General features: G+C 43.3%; 1 protein-coding gene across 2 annotated transcripts in view; it reads right to left on the minus strand.

Annotated features, from left to right (window-relative positions):
* The window catches only part of ACAN (aggrecan), a 75,361-nt gene extending 56,818 nt beyond the window's left edge, over window positions 1-18,543 (minus strand). For both annotated transcript variants that reach the window (XM_073304165.1, XM_073304164.1), the window contains exon 1: window positions 18,269-18,543. The gene's annotated coding sequence lies outside the window, so the exon portion shown is untranslated. The remainder of the gene's footprint in view (window positions 1-18,268) is intronic.
* Between the last annotated feature and the right edge of the window lie 5,046 nt (window positions 18,544-23,589).

A 23,589-nucleotide genomic window follows, 5' to 3' on the forward strand; every position in this document is an offset into this window, starting at 1 on the left:
AGGCTTGGATTCTCTTAAACAAGGCTGTTTCAGTCCAAACTTTCCTACCAAAATGTTTCCGGTCTTATAAATTCCAGGGATGAACAATTTAGCTTCATCTATAAGGTGAAACCTCCACCCCTTATCACCTTTTTGGCAGCTGGAAGACAATAGCAAGCATCTTTGCATGGGAGAAGTCCTATGCATTTCTGGTAAGCAGTTGGGAAAGGGAAAGATGTTGTCTCTTGTGATATTCACTAGGCAGCGCCAATGGGCCAGGCACATGCCACTGGCTTGCTGTAAATATTGTTGAAGATTTGAGGTTAGGGTGTGAGACTCAGTCTCTTCCTGACTACTTTCTTCACAGCCCTGGTATTTCCTCATACAGGATGAATGATCTTTATTTTACCAAGATCATTGATACTGTTGGCAGATATTGGTGGCATTGATACTGGTGGCAATCATCCATTACTCGCTCTTTGTTTTCCCAATGCTCAAACAAAGCAATCAGTTGCCTGTGGAAACCCAGCTGCACAAATGTGCAATAAGCACGGACACCAGCATGGTCACTTCAAACTGGCAAGCGGATCATTTCACAAGGCAGGGAGAGCCGTATTGCAAAAGCGAGCCATTTGTTCTTTCATTCATGTTCAACTAAGCACCAGCATTCACCAAGCAGTTCAGATATCTTGCTGGAGCAGCATAGGCTCCTGGCATTAAAGCATGTGTCAGCTTTGCTACTGATGACAAAGGAACCTGCCCCTCCCTGTGTCTGAAAAAGGACTTGTGCCAAAGCATTTGAGCAAGTTTCTCTTTAGGGCTGTCTGTGTGTGTCTATGGTATTTGTAAAGGTACACCTTGGTATCTAAGCATCTCACACGGAGCAGGTGTCTTTGTGTTACATTTACAGTCTAGTTTCATGGGTCAGCGCACAGTGCCAACTGAGGCCACTGATGTGACATTCCAAATATAATCTGAGAAGGAGACTCTGACATAGGAAACATATCCCCCTTTATGCATAAGGTGGAGCTTTCTCAGATGGGAACTCATGTGGCTCAGAAATGTCCTGCTGCTCCAGGACAGGTGGGAATGAATGGCTCACGGATCAGAGATGGGAGACAGCCTTTCAGCGCTAAATCAGACCTGCCAATCTGGCTCTAGTCTGGAGAATTGTATGCTATGCAGATGATTAGGCCTGGGAAACAGTCTTTCACTTTTATGCTGCTGGGCCCAGTCAGGTCCAGTTCAACAGTGACTGCGTGTTGCTGCCACACTTAAACTATTCTCTGGTCCACAGTGTGCAAAGGTAGTTGGCCATTTCAGTCCACATCTCAGAAAGCACCAGGCTTAGCCTCACTGGTGGCAGTTTTAGCAGAGATGCCGAGGAGGCATGAAGAGTGCATTTCCCTTTTCCCTCCAAGGCCGGGACAGCATGAGTGGTACTGTACCACTGCCTGCTCTGTAGGTAAGCACAGGGCTTCAGTCTCCAGAACACGTTTTCCCAGCACTTCAAATGATCTTTAAAGAAAAGCGTGTTGAGAGTCGGGAAGAGTTTCCTGCCTCAGCTGAGCTCAGCATATGGAAATTCACATTTGTTTGCAGAATTTAGCATCACCAAATTTCTAGTATATACATTTCACACTATCTGTCTCCAGTACAAAGGCAGCAGCAGCCCGAGAGGCCTCATCCTCTTGTCACATCACAGAATCAAAGATCTGTGCAAAAGACCTATTAAGCCACCCACCATAGGACTGATCCTTTCACTGTACCATCCGGTATGTTGTCCACTTTTGACCAGCTCAATCAACGGGGCTTCCAGCACTTCTCTTGGGAGACTCTTCCAGAGTCCAGCAGACCTCACTGTTGGGACATTTTACTTTATATTCATGCTGATTTATTCCTGTGGTCAATGTTGTCTTATGATTCCTAATTACACCTCTTCTTGCTACCTTATACAATTCTTCTCCCTCTTCTATATTTACACCCTTCACATACTAGTAGATAGTTCTCCCATACCGTACCCTCTTTGCTCAGCTAAGACGTACGGCTTATATTCAGCTAATTTAGCCTTCCTCATAACTCATCCTTCCATTTGTTTTAATTCCCTTCGGTTGGCCCACTTCTTCCTGGGAATGAAGTGCGCCAAAGTGAATCTATCTGCCTTATCATGTTGCCATGTCACCAGTCACTTCAAGGATATTTTAGCCTTCAGGGCTACCATACATAGAAACAGACTTTAAGGGGATACGATTCTCTATCTCCCTGAGACTGTTCTTATTCACACACACAGAATATCAGAGTTGGAAGGGACCTCAGGAGGTCATCTAGTCCAACCCCCTGCTCAAAGCAGGACCAATCCCCAATTTTTGACCCAGATCCCTAAACGGCCCCCTCAAGGATTGAACTCACAACCCTGGGTTTAGCAGGCCAATGCTCAAACCACTGAGCTATCCCTCCCCCCTAATTCTGAGGCATTTGAGCAATCCGGTCAGATGGAGACACTGCTCGGCTGCAGCCAGTCCATCTTTTTCAATCACTTTATCCCAACACTAATTCTCTGTCTTTGGTTCAGTCTGTTCCTTTCTTTTTTGGGCAGAAATCCACTGGAATTAGGGCCAGAAAATAAATCGCCTCTTAATTTTTTTCCACTATTCTTTCAAACCATGCCAAATTGTCCAATTGAAACAAGGCAGATGACAATGAGAAGATAGTTTATAGCTGAACAAGCTTGGTTTGGGTCAGGTACAGAGGGAACACCCATCAGACAATTCAAAGACTCCAGAGAAAGCCCTATTTGATCAGGCTGGCTGGGAGCTGGAAAAGGGAGGCAGGAGGCAGGCGGAGGAAAAGGGAAAGATGCCTCAGGAACTGCTCTCTTCGCAATTCCTCTACAGCTGCTGACCCATCAGTGATAGTGGCAGCTGGGCTGGAGATGACACACAAATCTAGTGAGTGGAGCAGGTGACAGATATTGCAGTGAGCTGACAGTGGAAGGAAGACAGGAGAGGGAGAGAGATGATAAGGCCATTACCCCCTCTTCATTCAAATCCTTCCTGAAGACCCTCTTTTACCTCAGCCCCCCTGGAGAAGTTAGTCACAGCAAAGACAGGTTTATTTATGTATATCATTAAAAAAACTCCTGATCTGCCATGCCATGCCCAGGTCTTCACTAAGGAACCACGTAAGCTTATTATGCAACCCCCGAGCTTCCTCCCGTAGCAGTTAATCACTGTCTGAAATCAGATTGTAAGCTCTTTGGGGCAGGGACCATGTCTTCTTCTCTGTACAGTGGGGTGCCTAGCACACTATTGGGCACAGTAAAATAACACCACCCAAACCAGTACTTGTGGTCATGCACTAACTAGCACCACTAATACTAGTAGTCATGCACTAACTAATAGTCACCCCTAACTAGTTTCATTCCCTTTTAGCTCAAACTCAGTTTTCATTTTAAACACAATAAAGGATGTGGATAAATCTGAGAGACTCGCAATTATTTATGAGAGACATTTGTTTTTATTTTCAGTTCAGGGCCATATGAATGAGTAGATGCAATGAGTAGATGTTATTTCATGTTTGTATTGCAGTAGCTTGGGGCCCATTGTGCTGCACAAACACATACAAAGACATGGTCCCTGCTGCCAAGAACTTACAATTTAAAAAGTTTGTGACCAACCAAGTTGAAAGGTCAACCGTGAATTTGAGAAGACCATGTGATTCCTTAATAAAAGCTAGGCCCCTTTGTGAAATAGAAAATCACTGTGTGAGGTGCAGACTGGTATGGGAAACCAATTTAACCCTAACCCAAGTCTGACACACAGGCCCATTGGCGGTTCACTACTCTGTGTCAGCAACTCTTGTCAGGCCTGTCACACTACACCTAACACACTGTTGTCATAATCTGTATCATATACAACCTGGTAACATGCTGGTCCTGGAAATCATTGTGTGGTATATGTACAGGGTGTATACAAAGAGTTATACCTATGCGCTAGAATTATGTTCCTAAAATGTGGTTGGCAAGCAATGCGTAAGCCCAGTTTGCCCTAGACAAAGGAACGTGTATTTGCTTGTCTGACCAGCCTGGTTGTCAGGCACAGATGATGAAGGTACATTTACATATAAAGTAAACAAAGCTATCAAGCGGGAAAGAAGATAGCATAGCATCTATGCCCCAGAATGAGAGAGAAACTTGGTCCGGGCTTACTTTTTGAAGGATACATTTCAAAGGTTTACTGGACTATAAAAGGAAGGGGACAGGAAGAGTCAAAAGAAACCAAGTGCTTTGAGTTCTGAGTGTTGGGTCCTGGCTGAAGAATTGGCCAAACATGCAGGAAGAATGACTGCGGTAAGAAAAATGTCTTTGAACAAAAGACTCTAGTTTGTTAAGTTGAATTTTAGTCTTGGAAGTGTATTAACTTTTGTTTGTTTGTAACCATTTCTAGCCTTATTCCTTATACTTGGTATCATTTAACCTATGTCCTTTTGTTAATAAACTTGTTTTACTTTTTCCATAAACCAATTCAGTCCTTTGATTGAAATGGAGGGTTTGTCAACCCCAATTAAGTTAATCAGCTGGTGTGTTCTGTCTCTTTAAAGGAACAGCAAACTTGATAAGGATTTGGGGGTGCTACAGTCAGAGGTGGTGAGCACTGAAGAGTAAGATGTCACTGAGGAACTTGGGAATTGGTGTTCACTGACTGTTACCCGACGAGGCAAGGTCTGGCAGAATCCTGGAGAATTTGCTGGCAAGACAGACAGCTGGTGCGTCAGGGAGGTGACGAAGCTCTCATTTGCTGAGGCTAGTGGCTCAGAGCTCTGGGAATCCCAGCAGATTATTGTACCAAGCCATGGACATTTGTAGAACCCATGAAGTTAGTGAAGTGAAGATTTGGGTTCTGAGGCCTGGCTTAAAGTTAAAATTTAGGTCACTATAGCTACAGCACTCAGGGGTGTGAAAAATTCATACCCCTGAGCACCATAGCTATGGCAACCTACTCGCTTCTGTAGGTTCCATCAACCAAGCTACTGTCACTGGGGGAGGTGGTGTTCCTACAGTGAAGGAAAAACCCCTTTCGTCATTGCAGCTTGTGTCTACACTATTGGGTTATGCTGGCATAGCTACAGTGCCATAGGTATGCTAGTATAATACCCATAGTATAGACATGGAGTGAACTTGGTATGGAATGAGCAGAATCCCGATAGCATCATTTCAAAAAGAGAAAGCTAGGAATGAAGGAAACCAGATGAGCAATTAAATAGTAATAGAGGGTTTTCTGAGCGGGAAGAAAAAAAATCCTATGCATGAGATGTGGTTGAGAACACGAGCCAAGAAGTAGCTCTGCATTTGGTGAAATACGCCATAAAGTGCAACAGAAAATATTGTTTTCCTAAAGGTACGGGGAGCAGTTAAAGCCAAAGGTATCCAGATTCTGCGAGAACATCAAGGCAGCAACACAGATCCCCTTGTAGGTACAGTGACTGTAGAGCAAACTATTTCAAATTGGCAAATACGCCTAAACATTAATGGCAGAGATGGATCCTTTAAATGGAATACTGAGGCACCCTGCAGTGTTATTCCAAAGAAAATATACAATACTGTCGCTACAGAAGCGGTATAGAAATCTGAAGTAAAGCTTGTTTCAGATCAGAACTTAAAATGCCAGTATGAGGACAAGTAATAATTACAATTTATTTCAAAAAACAGACTCACTTACATTTCCAAAGGATAAAGGCAGGGAAATTACCTGGTAGCCTGATCCTATCTCCGTTGAAAATAGGAATATTGTGATTTACTTCAATGGTAGTAGTATTTGGCCCCTGTTTTAGGACTACAAATTGATCTAGACATGATTTTATTAGAAGTTGTTTCCTGTAACTGCTACAGAGCCCTCAAAGGAGTCCACTTAGAGAATTCTGAGACCAAGAAAGTCGGGATGGAGATTCCTATATTAAGACAGAAAAGTCATTAACTCTAAAGATCCATTCACAAAGGCAAATCCCATTTGTCTTAGCAGATAAAGTTAGAAACTGTAATTGATAATATAGAAAAGTTAGGAGTTACTGAAAAGATAGTACAACCTATAAACTGGTTCAATTCTATGGCTATGATAGAAAAGACACGTAAGTCATGGATGTGCATTGCTCTATGTAATGTAAATAAAGCCATGAAATATGGACATTATCCAATAAAAACTACCAAGGAAGTGGCAACTAAACTTTCAGAAGCACAAATATTTTTAGTATTAGATACAGAACATGCATTCTGGCAAATAAAATTAGATGTGTCATGCTCTAAGCTAGTGACTTTTAACACAAACGTATTATAAATTGAAGTGAATGCCATTTGGTATTAGTTCTGTCCCTGAGATATTTCAAAGAGTCGCCACAGATCTCTGAGGGATTATGAGGTGTTAAAGATATAGGGTAAGATTTTCAGCCCTGCTCCAGTACCTCTGGGGCCAGAGTGCTGTACAGAGGCATTAAAAGCCTCATATCTGGCTGGGAAAGGAGTTCCCTGGTACAGGCACTGCAGAGACAGCTGTACTACTGCCTCCAAGGATACCCTTGCAAGCCCTATTGTAGGTGAGATATTGGAGGTGTGGCCAGGATTGCCACCTGTCCAGTTTTTCCCAAGATCATCTCTTTTTTGGGGTAGCTGTCCTGGGAAATCTGTAAGGGTGCTCAGTACATGCTGGCATCTCTCCAGTTTTATGGGCTCAGGGACATCCTGGATGGCGCACAGTTTTGTACCTCAGAGGTGGCAACTCTAGGTGAGACGATTGGAGGGCCATGTCAGAAGTAAGGCCGCAACATTGCAGAGCTGCAACTTGGCAAGCCTGCCATCACTGAGACAGGCCCTGAGGGCTGTTTAAGTTATACCCAAGGCCTCTCCCACCCCTGGAGTAGTCCAGGATCAGGAGGGAGCAAGGTGGCCTAAAGACACCACAGCTCTTCTCCCTCCCCCACTCTGAGGGGAACAGCACAGAATCTCACCACTAATGTACTAGATTTGAATGTGGGTTAGTGATATTAAAGGAGACAACGGAAGGCTTATGTGAGTATTGCTGAGAGCAAGTGAAAGATACTTAACACTGAACATTAAACAACCACAACAATTGGTCTAACAGAAGTCACCCCTGCATGACATAATTAGAGATTGATTACTGATTCAGATATAACAATAGCAATAGCTAAAATGCACACACTACAGGATAAAATAGATCCATGGAGATTTATGGGGATGTTAAAGCATTTAGTAAAATTAATTTCCAGTCTGGTCACTAGTGGCCAGGTTTTCAAAGGTATTTAGGCACCTGAAGAGGCAGATAGGGAAGTTGGGCACCCAGACACTTTTGAAAATCCCACTAGGCACCTATCTGCATCTATAGGTACTTAAACACAGTTGTAAATCTGGCCCCAATCCTTTAAAGTAGCTGCTGGCATAACTTTGCATTGAGAAGTCAGATATAAGAGACATTTGAGCAACTAAAATGACAAATCACCAATTCACCACGTTTAAAATAGTAGTATTTAACTAAGCCTGTTGCACTGTCAGTAGAGGTATCTGCCAAAAGAAGAAGTGCATAGTTTATGCCGGAGAAGTAACCAATTGCATTTGCCTGGAGGTTCCAGAATAGAACATGACAGCAATAAACTGTGCCTAAATTGAAAAGGAAATGATGACAGTTGTATTTGGTTATCTTCAATTCTGGCAATATGTATTTACAGAAGCATCAGTAGACCCTAAAGATGCTGCTAAGTTTTGCATATGAGAAAGAAAAGAAACCAATCACAAAGTACTTGAAATTTTGTTTAAAAAATTCTTCATCTTTCACACCAGTTAGAATTCAAAATATGGCATTGAGGCTCCAAAGACCTGATTTCTCAGAAAGAATATAGATAAGATGAGGAACTACACATTGCAAATTCCACTAGCAGGGAAGTAACCAGTTCAAGGCCACCCATAAAAGAAACTGATGAATATGAAATTAATGCAGTGAAGCACATGCCCATAATGACTTAAAAATTAGATTTCAAATTGAAACTCAAAAGGCCAGTTTTAAACTGAACCAGATGAAATTTTTAGGACAAACAGTTTGTCAGCTGAAAAATGCAATTGTGGGTTAAATTCAGCAAATAATTTTGGCTGAAAAAAACGAAAAAGCAAAAAGTTAAAAAAAGTAAAAATGTTTCATTTTGACATTTTCGAAATGAAACATTTCAACTTTTCATTTTGAAATGACATTTCATTTCAAAATTCAGCTAGCTTTATTTAAAAGAACAAGCAAAAAAAAAAAAAAGAAAAAAAAGGGTAAAAAACATCCAGAAGCTTATTTTGTTTGGCTTGAAACATTTTTTTCAGTTTTTCATGTTGGCCCCTGAAACAAAAAATCAATTATTCACTCAACTCCAGTTTAAACAAACTGAAATTAACAATTTTACCTAGATGGCCTAAAAAAAAGCAAAATTGAGGTGGACCATGTCTTAACAAAAGGGGAAGGATTGGGGAAAGAAGATTAGAAACTCTTTGAGGCAGGGACCATATCTCCCCATATGTTTGTACAGTGGTCAACACAATGACACCTGATCCAATGACATCCTGATTGAGGCAAATGGGAGTTACCACTATACCAACAGGCTATATTTAAGTGAGAAATTATTATGGTTGAGATTTTAAAGGAGACTAAGGGAGTTAAGCACCCAAGCCCCAGTGAGATTAATTTTAATAACTGCTCATTTAAATACATCTCTCTCATCAAGGTACTGGAGAATGTAAATAAAAGGCAAAAGGCATTGGGCTGGATTCTCAGTTACATTAAGGCCCCTTTACACCCCTCTGTTGATTTACATTGGCAGAAGGGGTGTACATGAGAAAGAGTTCTGTGCTGGGATGAGAGCTCAGATAGCTGATATGATTACTCCAACCAAAGCAAATACCAGTCTTACAGATACAGCCGAAAGAAAGGCAAAAAAACCAAAACTGTTACTATAATAGTATTGTAATGTTATTGACATGAACTGGGACTGTATAGATCATTGTTGCAACCAAGGTCCTGTAGTGGCACCAAATCTTGTATTAAGGGGAATCAAATAAGGTGTCTAAGACAAGGTTATGGTTTGCTGGTTATGATTATGCTATCTGTATATGTGTATCATTTTTGTAGTTGAAGTTACAAATATTGGCTCTATATTGTATGTATTTCAAATTTATGCTATGCTTCTGGGTGACACCCCAGACAAGTTGGTGTCAGCACTGCCTAGGCTGCTTGATGGCCCATTAAGGACCATCAGCTATACAACTGACTCATTGAGAGAAGGCAGCTACACCTTGTGACTCAGGTCATTCCTATGGACAGAACTCTGAGGTTTTTCATGCCATGTGATGGACAGCTTGTCCTTGGGACAAAGAAAGCAGAGACCACATGGCAAGAGACTGTAGCTCACGAAAGCTTATGCTCAAATAAATTGGTTAGTCTCTAAGGTGCCACAAGTACTCCTTTTCTTTTTATAAAAAGCTGCTGCAGCTCCTCCATCTTGTCTTCAATCCTGCTTCATACCTCTGGAGGGACTTTGCTACAAACAGAAACTCTACACAAAGGACTGATGACCCATCCCAGCGGTGGATGTACTCCAGAGACTTGATTTGAACCTGCAGTTTATTCCATCACTGCTACAAGCCTGAACTAAGAACTTTGCCATTACTGTGTGTAATTGATTCAATTTAACCAATTCTAGCTCTCATCTATATCTTTTTCCTTTTATGAATAAACCTTTAGATTTTAGATTCTAAAAGACTGGCAACAGTGTGATTTGTAGGTAAGATCTAACTTGTATATTGACCTGTGTCTGGGGCTTGGTCCTTTGGGATCGAAAGAACCTTTTTTCTTTTACTAGGGCATTGGTTTTCATAACCATTTGTCCCCATAACGCGTGGCACAGGTGGTGATACTGGAAGTTGGGGTGTCTAAGGGAATTCCTTGTGTGACTTGTGGTTAGCCTGTGGGGTAAAACCAAAGTCCTCTCTGTCTGGGGTTTGGTTTCTCTTAGAGGTGGAAAAACCCCAGCCATGGGCTGTAACTGCCCTGCTTTAAGCAATTTGTCCTGAATTGTCACTCTCAGTTGCGTCCCGCCAGAACCAGCATCGTTACAAGTATACACAACCACTGTTCAGCCTGACAGCTGAGCAGCCACTCTACTGGAGAACAGATAGATAAGAGCTGGAAGCATTAAACCAGACCAGAGCCACAATCATATGCTGCGGAAACAGACAGAGGGAACCATCAGGCTATCCCAGATATCTGATGATGTTAACAACAAATTAAAAAAATTACAGGTGCAGATGTGATTGTGCTAGGAATAGGTAAGGGAATAAGAAACTGTACCAAAGCCAGCAGAACCATAACAGGCAGCTGCATCCCCAAGGTCACCCAGTGCAGAATCACTGCAGGCATTGCCATCACAAGTGCAAATAGTGCTGGGTTGATGTCACAACATAATCCACCTGGAGTGAGTCATTTTAGTGGCAGTGTCCTGAAAAAACCATCTGGACACATATGGGACAGAAATAAACAATCACTGATTCCAATAAGTATTTCAAATCCACCAAGTCTTTCTCCGCTATGTTATTTCAAAGTTGTAGGTATTGCCTTAGAGTCTCAGACTGATGAATTAAAAGAATTTTAAAGGGTGTGGGGGAAGGAAGGGTGGGTATCAAATTACTAGTATGGGAATAACTGCAAATGAGATGGGGAGCATATCTTTGATGAGCTTCTGAGCATACCCAGTGTGAACTAGATATTTCCAGAAGCCTGAGGAGACTGACACTGAGCTGAGTGCTAGTTAAAGTGGAATGCCTTCTCTCCTGTAGCAAACCAGATGCCCAAGAGCTTTCTAAACATTACAGGGATCACTTCACCCTCCCAATGAAATGCAGCTATCTCTGGGGTGGAACACTGCTGTTGTTGAACAGCCAAACAACCCATCCATTCATGATAAGATGAAGAAGACTATGTTCAGCTGAAATGTAAAGAATCACTTTAGGAAGACAAAATGTAATTACCCAAGCTGGAATTTGCTGAGAGTACCGCTAATGTCCCGACTCTTTGGTAAGGTAGCAAGGGGTCTTTAAGGACCTTGAATGGCCAAGACCCCTGTTTTATGTCTCATCTGAGGGATGGAAGGTCCCATGAGTACTGTGCTGAGGCATTGCGTTTAGTGCTGGTTCAGAGGGAAGAGTGTCCCTTACTGAACCACTCACTGTAGCACTCTGGGGTTCCCGAGGGAGGGAGAGCAGAGGTGTCTCCCATCCAAGTACTGATCAGGCCCAACGCTCTTTTGCCATCAGTGGCAATCTGATTCCAAAAGCAGCAAGACACAACACAGGATGGAAAAGGACCAGCTGGAAAAGGTCCAAGGTGGAGAAATATCCTGTGAACTCATCTTCTCCCTGCAATATCCCACACAATCACATCATATCTGCAAACATACAGAAAGGGAAATGAAAAGCCTGATAGAAAACCTTTGGGGACCTGGCAGTGTTGTTATAACTTGTCTGCCTCCCTACTACTCTGGCTCACCCATGTCACCAGGGACAGCAATGACCCTTTCAGCTGAAAGCAGAGCCAGGCTGCTGCACTGACTTGGCTGTTGAGCTCAAGCCCAGATGATATCCTCCTCAACTGGTCATTTATATATACTGTAGGCATTTCTATGATGCTATGACCATAGGTTCTGATGTGATGACCCTCCAGGATGCATTTAGAATGGATACAGGGTGCAAATAATACTCAGTGGCCTACGTTCTCAGTGCTTAGGTGGGAGCCCTTTACTAAGGGTATATCTATACTACCCGCCGGATCGGCGGGCAGCAATCGATCCAGCGGGGGTCAATTTATTGCGTCTAGTCTAGACGCAATAAATCAACCCCCGAGCGCTCTCCCGTCAACTCTGGTACTCCACCTCGGTGAGAGGCGCAGGCGGAGTCGATGGGGGAGCATCAGCAGTCAACTCACCGCAGTGGAGACACCGCAGTGAGAGATCTAAATATGTCGACTTCAGCTACGTTATTCACATAGCTGAACTTGTGTATCTTAGATCGATACCCCCTCCCCTACCAGCGTAGACCAGGCCTAAGTATTTGCACTTCAAATACTATACTGCCTCAAGGTAAGAATGGTCAAGATAATACTTAGTCCTGCCATGAGCGCAGGGGACTGGACTAGATGATCTCTTGAAGTCCCTTCCAGTCCTACTATTCTATGATTATTTGTAGCCCACAAACTATCTGATGGCAGGTACTAGTCTTAATTGCAGACCAAGCATTACACAACCACGGGTTACTGTGTACATATCAATTACTATAAAGCAGCAGGGTATTATTTATACAATAAATGCTACATAAAGCAGCAGGGTATTATGTATAGGGCAAGCAATATAGAGTGGAATGGTATTTACTGTACAGCAATGGTACTGTATTATTTACTCACCAAGTATTATACAGGGACAGGGTGGCATTTACATGCCAAGTTCTATACAGGGGCAGGGTAATATTTAAAAACCAAATACTATACTAGGGAAGGGTATTATTTACAGGCCAGATTCTATGCAGCAGCAGCAGGGTGTAATTTCCAATAGAGGGAAAGGATATTATTTCCAAGCCAGTTAGGATAGAATGGAAGGGTAATCACTACTGTAGAGCATCAAGTATTAGCTACAGGCTAAATCCTATAGAGCAGCAGGGTATTATTGACACACCAAATACTATACAGACCTAGGTATTATTTACAAGCTAAATAACAATGGCAGGTTATCATTTACATGGGAACTATCCTATAATTTCTAATAACAGAACTACTTGGTTATTGCTGATCTTGAAAGTATGTTGCAGATCATGCAATGGTTATTAATTTTGGACCTACTGCCGCTTTGCTATAGTGCTGTAAATCTAGAGCAATCCATTGAAATCAGAGGACCACCATGTGTAATGACCTGCAGGGGTCAGTATTTCTTATGCTGTTACAGGGTATTTATTGAGTAAATAAATGCAAGTTCCATGTAGGAAAGAGTTACAGATTACTCCACCTTCTGAACAGAGGCTCCAGGAGCAGATGCTGATGAAGAATAAGGACTCCAGATGGAGGGGACTCACTGTTCAGTTCCACCTGTTTCATGAAGTGCTTGTTCCCACCAGGTATCTTCTGACTCTTGCCCTTTTCAGTTTGCTGTCTAATCTCACATTGGATGTTTCCCTTGGTTGTCCTCAAGTGCTTTCTCTTGGAAGCTGTTCCGTTATCAAATTAAACTTCTTATCTAATCTAAAGTCCCTCTTCATTAATTTAAGGCTGTTACTCATTGGGCTGTGTCAGATAAATCCTCCCTTCCTTCTGTTTTTGCCTACATTATTGAAGACAAAGTCTCCGAGACCTCTGACTGATGCTAACCCATGTCATTCCAGAAGCCATAGGCACACAGGAATTGCCACCTCAGACCAAACAAATGGTCCGTCTAAGCTAATATCCTGTCTCTGACAGTGGTCAGCATGAAAAGCTTTGGAGTGTAAAGCTCCCATCATGGAAAAATATGGAATAAACTGCTGAGGAGGAAGTTTCTTCCAACACTAGGCAGTTAGTGGTTGCCTTATGCCTTGGAGCATGACGGTTTTACGTTCCATATTTTTTCCTAATGTAAGCTAGCTTATTGGCCATGATTCAACAGACAGTTTCAACCCTCTCCAGCCTAACTATAGCCACTCCCTGCCCCACCAAATAGTTTCCTGTCACACATATTTTCTACCTAAAAGACAAGGAGGTTTTCTATGTCGGCCTTCACTTCATAAATGTTCCTTCATTTGTCCCCCTGATACTGCCTCTGCTAACACAAAGTGCCCTGTCACTGGGCTTTCTGTATAAGCACATGGGGCTATAGGAGAAAGGTCTGTATCGCCTCATTTCTCCCAGACACATATTACACCAAAGTCCTTTCGAACAACCTTCACTCCAGTATCATTGCCTGGTAACACTATGATAACCGGGACCATCTTTTTGTTCTATTTGTACAGCACCTAGCGCAATGGGGCCCTGATCTATAATAATAACAAACACACCTCCCAGGCCCTATAGCACAGACCTCCCTTTCTCAAGACACCTCCTCACCAAAATCCCTTATAATAATAACCACACCTCCACATGGTGTAAGCCTTCCTGCTAACTAGCTTCAGGGTTAGCAGTGTTGATTATATTTTTTCACACTGGTTACATGACCAGCTTTGCTAATCTTGGGGCAGGGAGGGGAGAAAGGGAGGAGCCCACACATAGTTTATCTCAGAATTTTGCTCCTCCCCTAAGGTTCCTCTTACTGCAAGACACCTAGCTTTTCTCTAGCTTACATCAGAGTCCAGAATGCCAGCCTTAGTGAACTTCCATGCAGTGATGCCTTGGCTGATGAAACTAATGATTGCAAATCAGAAAGTCCAAACCTAAAGCACATGCCACAGCCTCCCATTCCTCTCCACTGTCACCTCTTCCTCTCAAAGTGACATTGCTCTGTCCCCTTCGCTTAGTCATCACCAATTGATTCCCAAACACACACTAGATTCTCCCTTCCCAAGGGTCTCTCTAGTGAGACACAGTGAAATGCAGCACCATGGAAAACATGCAACTCCACTAACAAGTGGCTTCAGCTGAGGACAGCAGGCATGGGTCTGAGAGCCAGCAACACCGAAGTTCTGTTCTATGCCCTGACTCTGACCCTCCTCTCCTGTTTTAGGCGAGTTACTTCACCTCATTCTACCTCAGATTTACCCATCTGCTAAATGGGGACAATAACATATCCACCTGCCTCATGGAGACTCATGAAGATTAATCAGGTAATGAGCTAACTCCATCTCTAATGTAAGTCCATTAAAGCCAACAAAGTTCAAGCAGGGATGGGTTTGTAAAGTGGAGGAGGAAACTCTAGCAGCTGGAGAGAAGCCGCCTGCCTGCCTGCCAGTCAACAGCCTGGGGGTTTCCAAGCCAAGGCCCATGGAGACTTTTGGGCATCATTTGGGATTGAAGCCAAGTGTCCCACTATTCTCCCACACACACATACACACCCTGTGCCCTCTCTAGTCTGGACCAGCTTTCAGCAATGTGTGCAAAGGGCAAGCTGATCCCGAAGGAGATGCAGCATCTTACAGGGAAGAAGTGGAAATTTTTATTTAAAAACAAACAAACAAAGAAAAAACCCAGGCAAAGCCTCAACGTGAAGAGAATCTAAAAAGCTGGATGGTGACCGTTACAAATGCCTCCCCCCCACCACATCCATTCATGAGCCCAACAAAAAGCTTCTTTAGGTGTATACTGTAAGTCCATTGAAAGCGAGGGAGAGGGAGCTACTCACACACACACTCTCCCCTTGTACATGCAGCCGGAGCCCGCAGATCAGCTCCACACACAGGCTGAGCTGTTCTGCTCTTTCACAAGGAGGCTCTGAGTTTTTAAAAGTAAACTGTAAGGTTTCCGTTGTTGCATTGGGCTCAAGTATTTTTTTATATAACGGCTCCCTCTCTTTTCCTTCTCTCTCTCCCTTTCACCCTGTAAATGGCCCTGAATGTTCTGAGCGGCTCTGCAGTAGCTGAGCTCTGGCACTGTATGTGGTCCAGACCCTGCCATGAACACGGCTTTTGTTGTTGCTGCTGCTAGGAAGCTGGCTGTGAACTGCACACACAGACCGGTTTGTTCAGCGCATGGAAATTGGAGTGGGTGGAGGGAGACCAGGCAAGACTGGCATCATCTTGTGGGAGCAGAACACGCTGCTCGAACCCTGCAAAGGGAAGGGGGCAGATGGGGCAGGAGGGTGAAAGGGGGAAAGAGGCCTTGTTATGTTTAGAAGGATCCTGTTGATTTTTAAAATGGGACGGTGCAATTGAACAGCTGGCCACCGCCACTGTAGCACCCAGCTGAATGCAGACATGCTTAGATCCTCCGCCGGTGTCAATCGGAGTAGCTCCAAAGAAGTCAATTGAAGCCAATATACACTGGCTGAGGATCTGCACCACAGAAGGGAAATACTATAACACATTTCTTTCCCCCAGATTTCAGGCTACTGTATGAATCCCTGATTAGATATCAGATCACTGAACAAGCCATGAATAACTTGGGTTCCCCCATCACTTATATATGTATTAATCTTTTCTTACATTGTTTTATTGGGTATTAGCCATTCTCCCCCGCCCCCCCCCCCACCTGCCCCGACACTTTACCTTCCCATTCTAATTACATAAGAGTGTAGTAGTGGTGAATTCCTATTTGTTCTGAAGATGTAAAGCACAGGTGCCTGCTAAATGTTATTTAATGCTCTTTCAAGTTAGTCTCTCTCTCTCATGTTCCCTTTCCCCACTCCCTCACTTTCCTGTCTTCTCGGGTTTCTTTCCCCACTGATTGTCCAAGACTTTGTGCCGCTGTCAAGTAACTGCTGCTGTAGGTGGAGTTGATTACAGGGAACATTAAAAAGTAGTTCCAGTGGAACAGATGGACCCCCCCCCCACCCCCGCAAAGGCCGTGCATGTTACTGAGAACAAACAGCCGGTGTATGCAAATCTTCAGACTGCTCCAGCTGCCTAAATCCAGCCTCCAACCCTAACCTGAGAAGCATGTGAGCAAGCAACACCTTTGCTTCTACAGTATGTCTCCCTCCCCCGCCAGCACTCTGACACCAACTTGAAATGTCTCAGTGAGGGGGGAAATAACCACTTTGATCTGTCACTCTACAGACAGAATCAGTCGAGATATCTACTTATAGCAAGCATGGGAATTTAATATAAAAAAAATCAGATTATGTGTGGCATAACTCATCCAGAGCAACCAGCAATGCCAAGGAAAGAGGATTAGTTTAGAGATACCCAAGCTTTCTACAGATCAAAGTTTGCTTCCCCAGATGTTAAAGTTGTAAATCAGCAACTCTTACTGGAATTAGGCCAGTAGCTCAACTTCCAAATTTGTGTGATGCCACTGGGTGGGAGAAGAGTCTGAAAAATCTACTGATTGTTTCCTCCCTCAGAGCCAAAGACCCTTACCTGGGTTTTATTGATCAGTCGTTTGAAAAAACCCCGAACAAATAAAAAAAACAAAAGCAGCGAGGAAGGCTCAGCAACCCCCCTTGCTATTGCCCTTTGGGAATTCTTTTTCATTTTTGCAGACTAAAACCAATGGCATTTGATGAACATTAAAGTTTACAAACTAAAGGTTTTAGTGCTTGGCCAGAAAGCTCAGAAGGAAAGAGTTAAACCGGGGCAGGCTTTCCGCAGCATTCGGTGGGAAGATTTTTATTTGGCATCAGATTTAAATGAAAACTTTTAAAAGCAATTAACTGATTTAAGGAGAAAATGCTGATAATGTTTGGGAGAAATGAATACATGAAGCCTGCACTCCCTGCAGACTATTGCTCAGAATAAACTCTGTCTGTGCATTCATTCAGAAAGAGAGGCAGGTCCTTAGAGAGGCTCTTAGCATCTCTGCTGCCTCTTTCACTACAGGTTGCTCAGTTCCAGCTGCCATGATTCTTACACAAGCAGTGTGCACACCTCCAGGGCCCAATCCCTTTTTATTCCCATTGCTGGGATGAATTGATGTACCAGCCATCCCCTATGCAGGGATCAACAGTCCTTTAGCTAAGTTATTCCCTTTGCCCTCTATGGAACATCATAATAAACAATAATAATAAATAATAATAATAAACCCAGGTTAGGACATTTCTAAAGAAAAGAAAAAGCAGCGGCTCCTTCCCACAGTGCTCATCATCAGTGTGAGAACTGTCCTCGGTGCTCAGCTGCCAGCTGAAATCAGTCTTAAAGAGACATTCAGGGTTTAGGGGGTCGCTTGGGAGGAGGGGGGGGAACTAACCTCCCCTCCTCCACTCCCACCTGTTGATCTTGGCACAGCTTTCTTTAAAACCAGACACTAAGCTTTCTTTTTTTTTTTTTGCTAAGGGAACCAACAAACTCAATACCTAGTTGCCGCTTCTGGCTGTAGGTTTAATATCCAGAAAGTGCTCCTGGCAACCTTGAACAATATTTACGTTCTAGGCAAACTTTCCTCTTGCTGGAGCTGTGCGTGTGCGTGCGTGGAACTTATTAGAGAAGTTTGGGATCACTCTGTTAGCAAATTCCCTCACATCCTCCAACCCCTGCCCACCAGGGAAACAACCAATCCAAATATCGGTACCCTGCTTCCTTAGGGCACTGAGGAAAGAAAAAGAAAGGTTAAAAAATACTAAAGCAGAGATGATGGATGAAAGTGCTATACGTTACCTTTAACAGTTCAGTGCAGTGTTTCAAGAATCTAAGTCCCATACACCTGGCCGCAAAGTTAGGTTTTCTCCTTTTTTGTGTTTAATAAGGAAAGGGCTTGCCACTTCTTGCTATTACTGTATGTCTTCTTCACAGCCTCCAGATGGGTCTTCTTCACAGTCCCCCCCAGAAGAAATCAAAATTCCCTGTGTGGTATGTCAGGTTCCTTTCAGACAGTGGCAGCAGGAGCAGCAGCACAGTTGAAGAGTACTATATTGGAGTGTGAAAAAAGAGAGACGGTTTGCAACATCAGACCATAGCTGCCACTGGCTGTAAGAGAGACCTTCAGACTCCTCCTGTCAGCCTCCTTAGATACCTCCTGGAATAGCTGGCAGATTACTAAGTGTATTGGATCCTCCTCAAACTCGCAGAGTAAAGGTAGGCAGGCATCCAGGAGAAATAACACATGGGCAGGGGGAAATAGGAGGGCTCTAGGACAGAAAGGAAGCCCAGCCTCTTGGAAAGTGGAAAAAAAGCAGAAAAAGAAAAGAAAAGATGACTTAAAAAAAACTGCAAAGGGAGAAAACTGAATGGGGAGGAGGGGATGGGGATTAAACATAGCTCTCCGGTTTGGAGCCAGCTAGACTGGGGACCACAAGTTGATAGAAAGGAATAGGTTAGGTAATGAGAAGAGAGAGATGCAGGGTTTATGCTGAATAAAATAAGAGAAAGTTAATTAAAGAGTGTTAGAATATGCCTGCAATGCAGTCGATATCACTGCAGTCTGATTGGGAATTAACAGACTTATTTGGAGTAATGTAGAATGGAGAGAGCCCGGAATGAGCAGAAAATTTAAAAAAAGTTTAGAGAAGTGGCTCTCAACCTTTTCTCATTTGCGGACCCCTAAAAAATTTCAGATGGAGGCTCGGACCCCTTTGGAAATCTTAGACATAGTCTGCAGACCCCAGGTTGAAAACGACAGTTCTATAGTAACAACAACCTTTCACAGACCCCTTAGACATAGTCTACAGACCGCAGGGGGTCCGGGGACCATAGGTTGAGAACCACTGTTTAGAGCACTCATGGTGTGGTTTTGACTGTGTGACTTAGTGAGGGGAGGGGGTGAGAGTAGAAAGAAGAGGGGCACAGGCGGTGGAAGGAGGAATTTGGAGATGGAAAGCTGGTGAGGATTTCCAGTGCTAAGGAATGGAAAGGGCCTCAAAACCTCAGTAACCAATGAGCACTTAAAAGTGATGAAGTAACGAGATACTGTCAACGAAAAAAGCCTGTTTAAAGGCTGGGTAGAATAAAAGATGAGGTGGGAGAAAACACCGAGCCAGGAAGAGCTTGGAAATGGTGGGGAATGAAGCAATGACCAAAAAACCTCAGCTAGCTTCCAATAAATAAATGCAGCCTTAGTCCTGAGGTAGTCTGATGACATGGGGAAGTGCTGAGGGCACAGCGATTTGAAACATTTCACCGGGTGTTCACTCTACTGGCCGTGGGCAAGTTCCAGTGGCAGTGAAGTTGGTCTCTGAACAGATAGAATACATTTGCTTTTGCAGATTTAAACCTTGGCTGGTAGAAAGACTGGATGACAGAGGGGATGGCTGGCTGGTGGGACATTGCAGAGGATTTCATCTCCAGGTTGCCATATCCAATCCAGCCTATGCCAATAGTGATCAAAAGCTGTTACTCTATGATGGCTGTGGGGTGGCCTATATGCAAAGAGTAGCTGGTTCAATCTAGTTGATAGGTGTCCACCTGAAAACCTCCCAACTGATACTCCTTAGTGGCAGCCTCAACAGAAAAACCAAGGAATGACTGGGCCATGGAGCCTGACTTCCTCTCTCATACCTACAGAGGGCCCTCCAGGTTGGGCTGAGTGTCTGTCCATCATTTGTAAGGTGCTTATTGTCCCACCACCATAGTGTCCATTTGGAATAGCACAGTTAAAAACACCTCTTTTCACCTCTCGCTGTCCACATTTGATCTGGAAACTCTGTGATGATAAACAAGGAGCCCCACAATGTCATCTGTACAGCACAGAACTGCAGTTTAATGCCGCTGCTTGTGCAGCACCGGCTCTGTGGAAAAACCCAGGACTTCAGAGGAAAGAGTTGCTGGCTTTCTTAAAAGGAAGCCATCTCCCCACTGCCATACCTCAGAGGAGAGAAAGTCAATCAGCCAAGCCTGAGAGAAAGCTCCTTAGGACTGGCTGTGTGACTAGAAGTCGCCAGAGTGATAAGAACAGACACATGTGCAAGGCCAATGGGAATCATCTTGTCGGTCAAGGAGCTTCTGAGTCCCCTCATTCCAAAGTCAGCTACTTCCTTAACTACCGATCCTCCTCCTCTCTCGTGATTAGAGCTGAGCAAATAATTGATTTTTTGGTTCAGAAGTTGACCCAGAAAACCAGAAAAAAAAATTCTGTTTGTTTCCAACCAAATCTGAATTTTTAAATTTTTTTATTTTTCTTGAGGAAATGAACTGCTGAAAAAATCTCATCTGGGTTCATAGAAACGTGCTAAATATCGACTCGAAACAACATTTTCAAAACGAACCATTTGGACCTTTCCAAAATTTTTGTTTTTAGTTTGTTTTTCAGCTGAAATATTTGGCAAATTCGACCCATATTTATGAAGAGTTTTAGTGCCCCCCAAAAAACTACAATTTTTGGTGAATTTACTATTCCCTGAAAAAGAAATCACCGCACTCGATTTGTGACAGCTGTTGGCACACACTTTCCTTCCTGGATATAAGGACAGGGCACACATCCTTCTCCAAGCTTACTACCAACAATGCTTCATCACTAGGTCTTGTGCACTCTCTGTTAGCCAAAGATGCTACCTTTCCCTGGCCCTGGATGAGATCCTCGAAGTTGCTCTCAAACTGCTCCCCTACATGGCAGTCTAGTGGATTGCAACTCCTCAGCACCTCATTACCAGTTGTCTTTGAATGGCCCAGACCCTCAATGAGGAGGTGTCCAGAAAGAATGTTGACCTTCTACCACTATATCTGTTTGGAACTTCTTTCCCCGCTGGCTCTGAAGCCCCAAAGCTCTTCAGTGGCTTTTAGTAGCTTGGCCCTGCCTGTGACAGCTGGTGAAGTTTTATATCCCAGGCATGTTCCATGGACAACTTACTCCCTTGTATCTAAGCCACATACCTCCCCATTCAGCCTTTCTCCCTCTATCTATCTCTTTTGACATGGTATTAAATATCTATTTCCCTCTCTGTTCCCCACTCCCTCCCTTGCCTTCCTGTTTTATGATTATAATAGTTTTTTCTCTCTCCCTGAATTTTTTTTAATCCCATTCCTCATTTCAAATATGCCTCCTTGTCTGTTTCACTGTTAAACCTGATGTCCACAGTCACCTCACAAAAACAACAGGGAGTCTGATGGTACTTTAAAGACTAACAGATTTATTTGGGCATAAGTTTTCATGGGTAAAAAAACCACTTCTTCAGATGCATGAAGTGAAAATTACAGATGCAGGCATAAATATACTGACACATAAAGAGAAGGGAGTTACCTTACAAGTGGAGAACCAGTGCTGACAGGGCCAATTCAGTCAGGGTAGATGTGGTCCACTCCCAATAATTGATGAGGAGATGTCAATACTAAGAGAGGGAAAATTGCTTTTGTAGTGAGCCAGCCACTCCCAGTCCCTATTCAAGTCCAAATTAATGGTGTTAAGTTTGCAAATGAATTGTAGCTCTGCAGTTTCTCTTTGAAGTCTGTTTCTGAAGTTTTTTTGTTGAAGGATGGCTACTTTTAAATCTGTTATTGACTGTCCAGGGAGATTGAAGTATTCTCCTACTGGCTTTTGTATGTTACCATGATGTCTTATTTGTGTCCATTTATTCTTTTATGTAGAGACTGTCCGGTTTGGCCAATGTACAGGGCAGAGGGGCATTGCTGGCACATGATGGCATATATCACATTAGTAGATGTGGAGGTGACCTTATAGGTCACCTCACAGAATCCACACCCTTTCTTGGTGGCTTTGCATCCATCATCCTGACAGCTAATGTTCGCCGACCACGCAGCATGGAGACACACTTGGATAGGCAATCTGCCTACTCACAAGAAAGTTATCATATCTCAGAGGCAGATCTGGGCATAGAGCTAAATCATTCCCCCCATCTCCTTCATCAGCTCAGCGTGAGATTTTAATTTAAAGAGAAACCCTTTCCCAGGTTCCAATATGTTAGAGGTCTAAAGGGCAATGGGGGAGATCTCTCTGCAGTCAGTAGAAATGGCATGACTCTAGAGACACACCTTGCAACTTCTTACATCTTTGTTTTCTGTGTCTTATGCCTTTACATGCCGAAGAACTCAGCCTGTCTGCGAGGGGTATGATCCTGTCTGTGAGAGGTCTGATCCACCATCCATGGACCAGAGGATGAGAGCCCAGGCCCAGAGACGGCAACCATATTACTTACCAAGTTACTACAGCCTGTAACAAGGGAGAGAGATACATGCACACGAGTGCACAGCACATGGACTCTCATGGACACGCTACTGTTCAGCTTTCTTGACCTAAGATAACAGTCAGTTCAGACTGAATGTGTATGCTTTGCCCTATGAGTGACACTCATGTGAGCAGTTATGGGTAGCGTTCAATATATCAAAAATGGAGTGAAAAAGCAGGAATCAGAATCCCATAAAACTAGATCCCTCTAGTAATGATCATAGAGTCTGCTTTGGATCTCCAGGACTTCATGTCCTTCAAACACATCTCAGCCTTGGCCTCCTTGTTACTCCACACATACCCCAGCACAAAGTTCAACCCTTTCTCACCATAACTGAAATAATCCATAGGGAAATTAACCGACATTTTTTGGTTTCACCATGAACAGGCTGTGAACCCTGGATTGTCCTTCAGCACCACCTGTGGTTTGGAGACGAGAAGCCCATTTAATCCTTTTGTGGTCTGAAGCCAAAGGAGTTAAAAAAATTCCACTTTAGACCTGAGCAGCTAGAAAAGTGGAATTCTCTTCTTTTCCTTGTCTCCTCATTAGCAATTTCAGGAAAAGGACAGAAACTGTTCAGTATCTGCTAACTGCCCCAATTTCTTGTCTATGGGGAGAGCTCATGGAAAAACCACAACATATTTTCACAGAAATTGTGATTGAAAAATAGCTACTTTGGGGGGCATTTTAAAAAAAATGACTAAATCTATCCCCATGTTCCTTCAAGAGGGGCTTGAAGAAAGGTCATTTGACTGGTTTTTTTAACAGGGGAAGTGGCCATTTAGAGGCTTGTGAAATGTTTGGAACAAATTGCCAAAGGATTTCCATCTCAAGTAGGTAGTAGTTTTTTTTTTTTTTTTACAT

The sequence above is a fragment of the Lepidochelys kempii genome, chromosome 10, assembly GCF_965140265.1.
Source record: "Lepidochelys kempii isolate rLepKem1 chromosome 10, rLepKem1.hap2, whole genome shotgun sequence".
In the NCBI taxonomy this organism is placed as follows: domain Eukaryota; kingdom Metazoa; phylum Chordata; order Testudines; family Cheloniidae; genus Lepidochelys; species Lepidochelys kempii.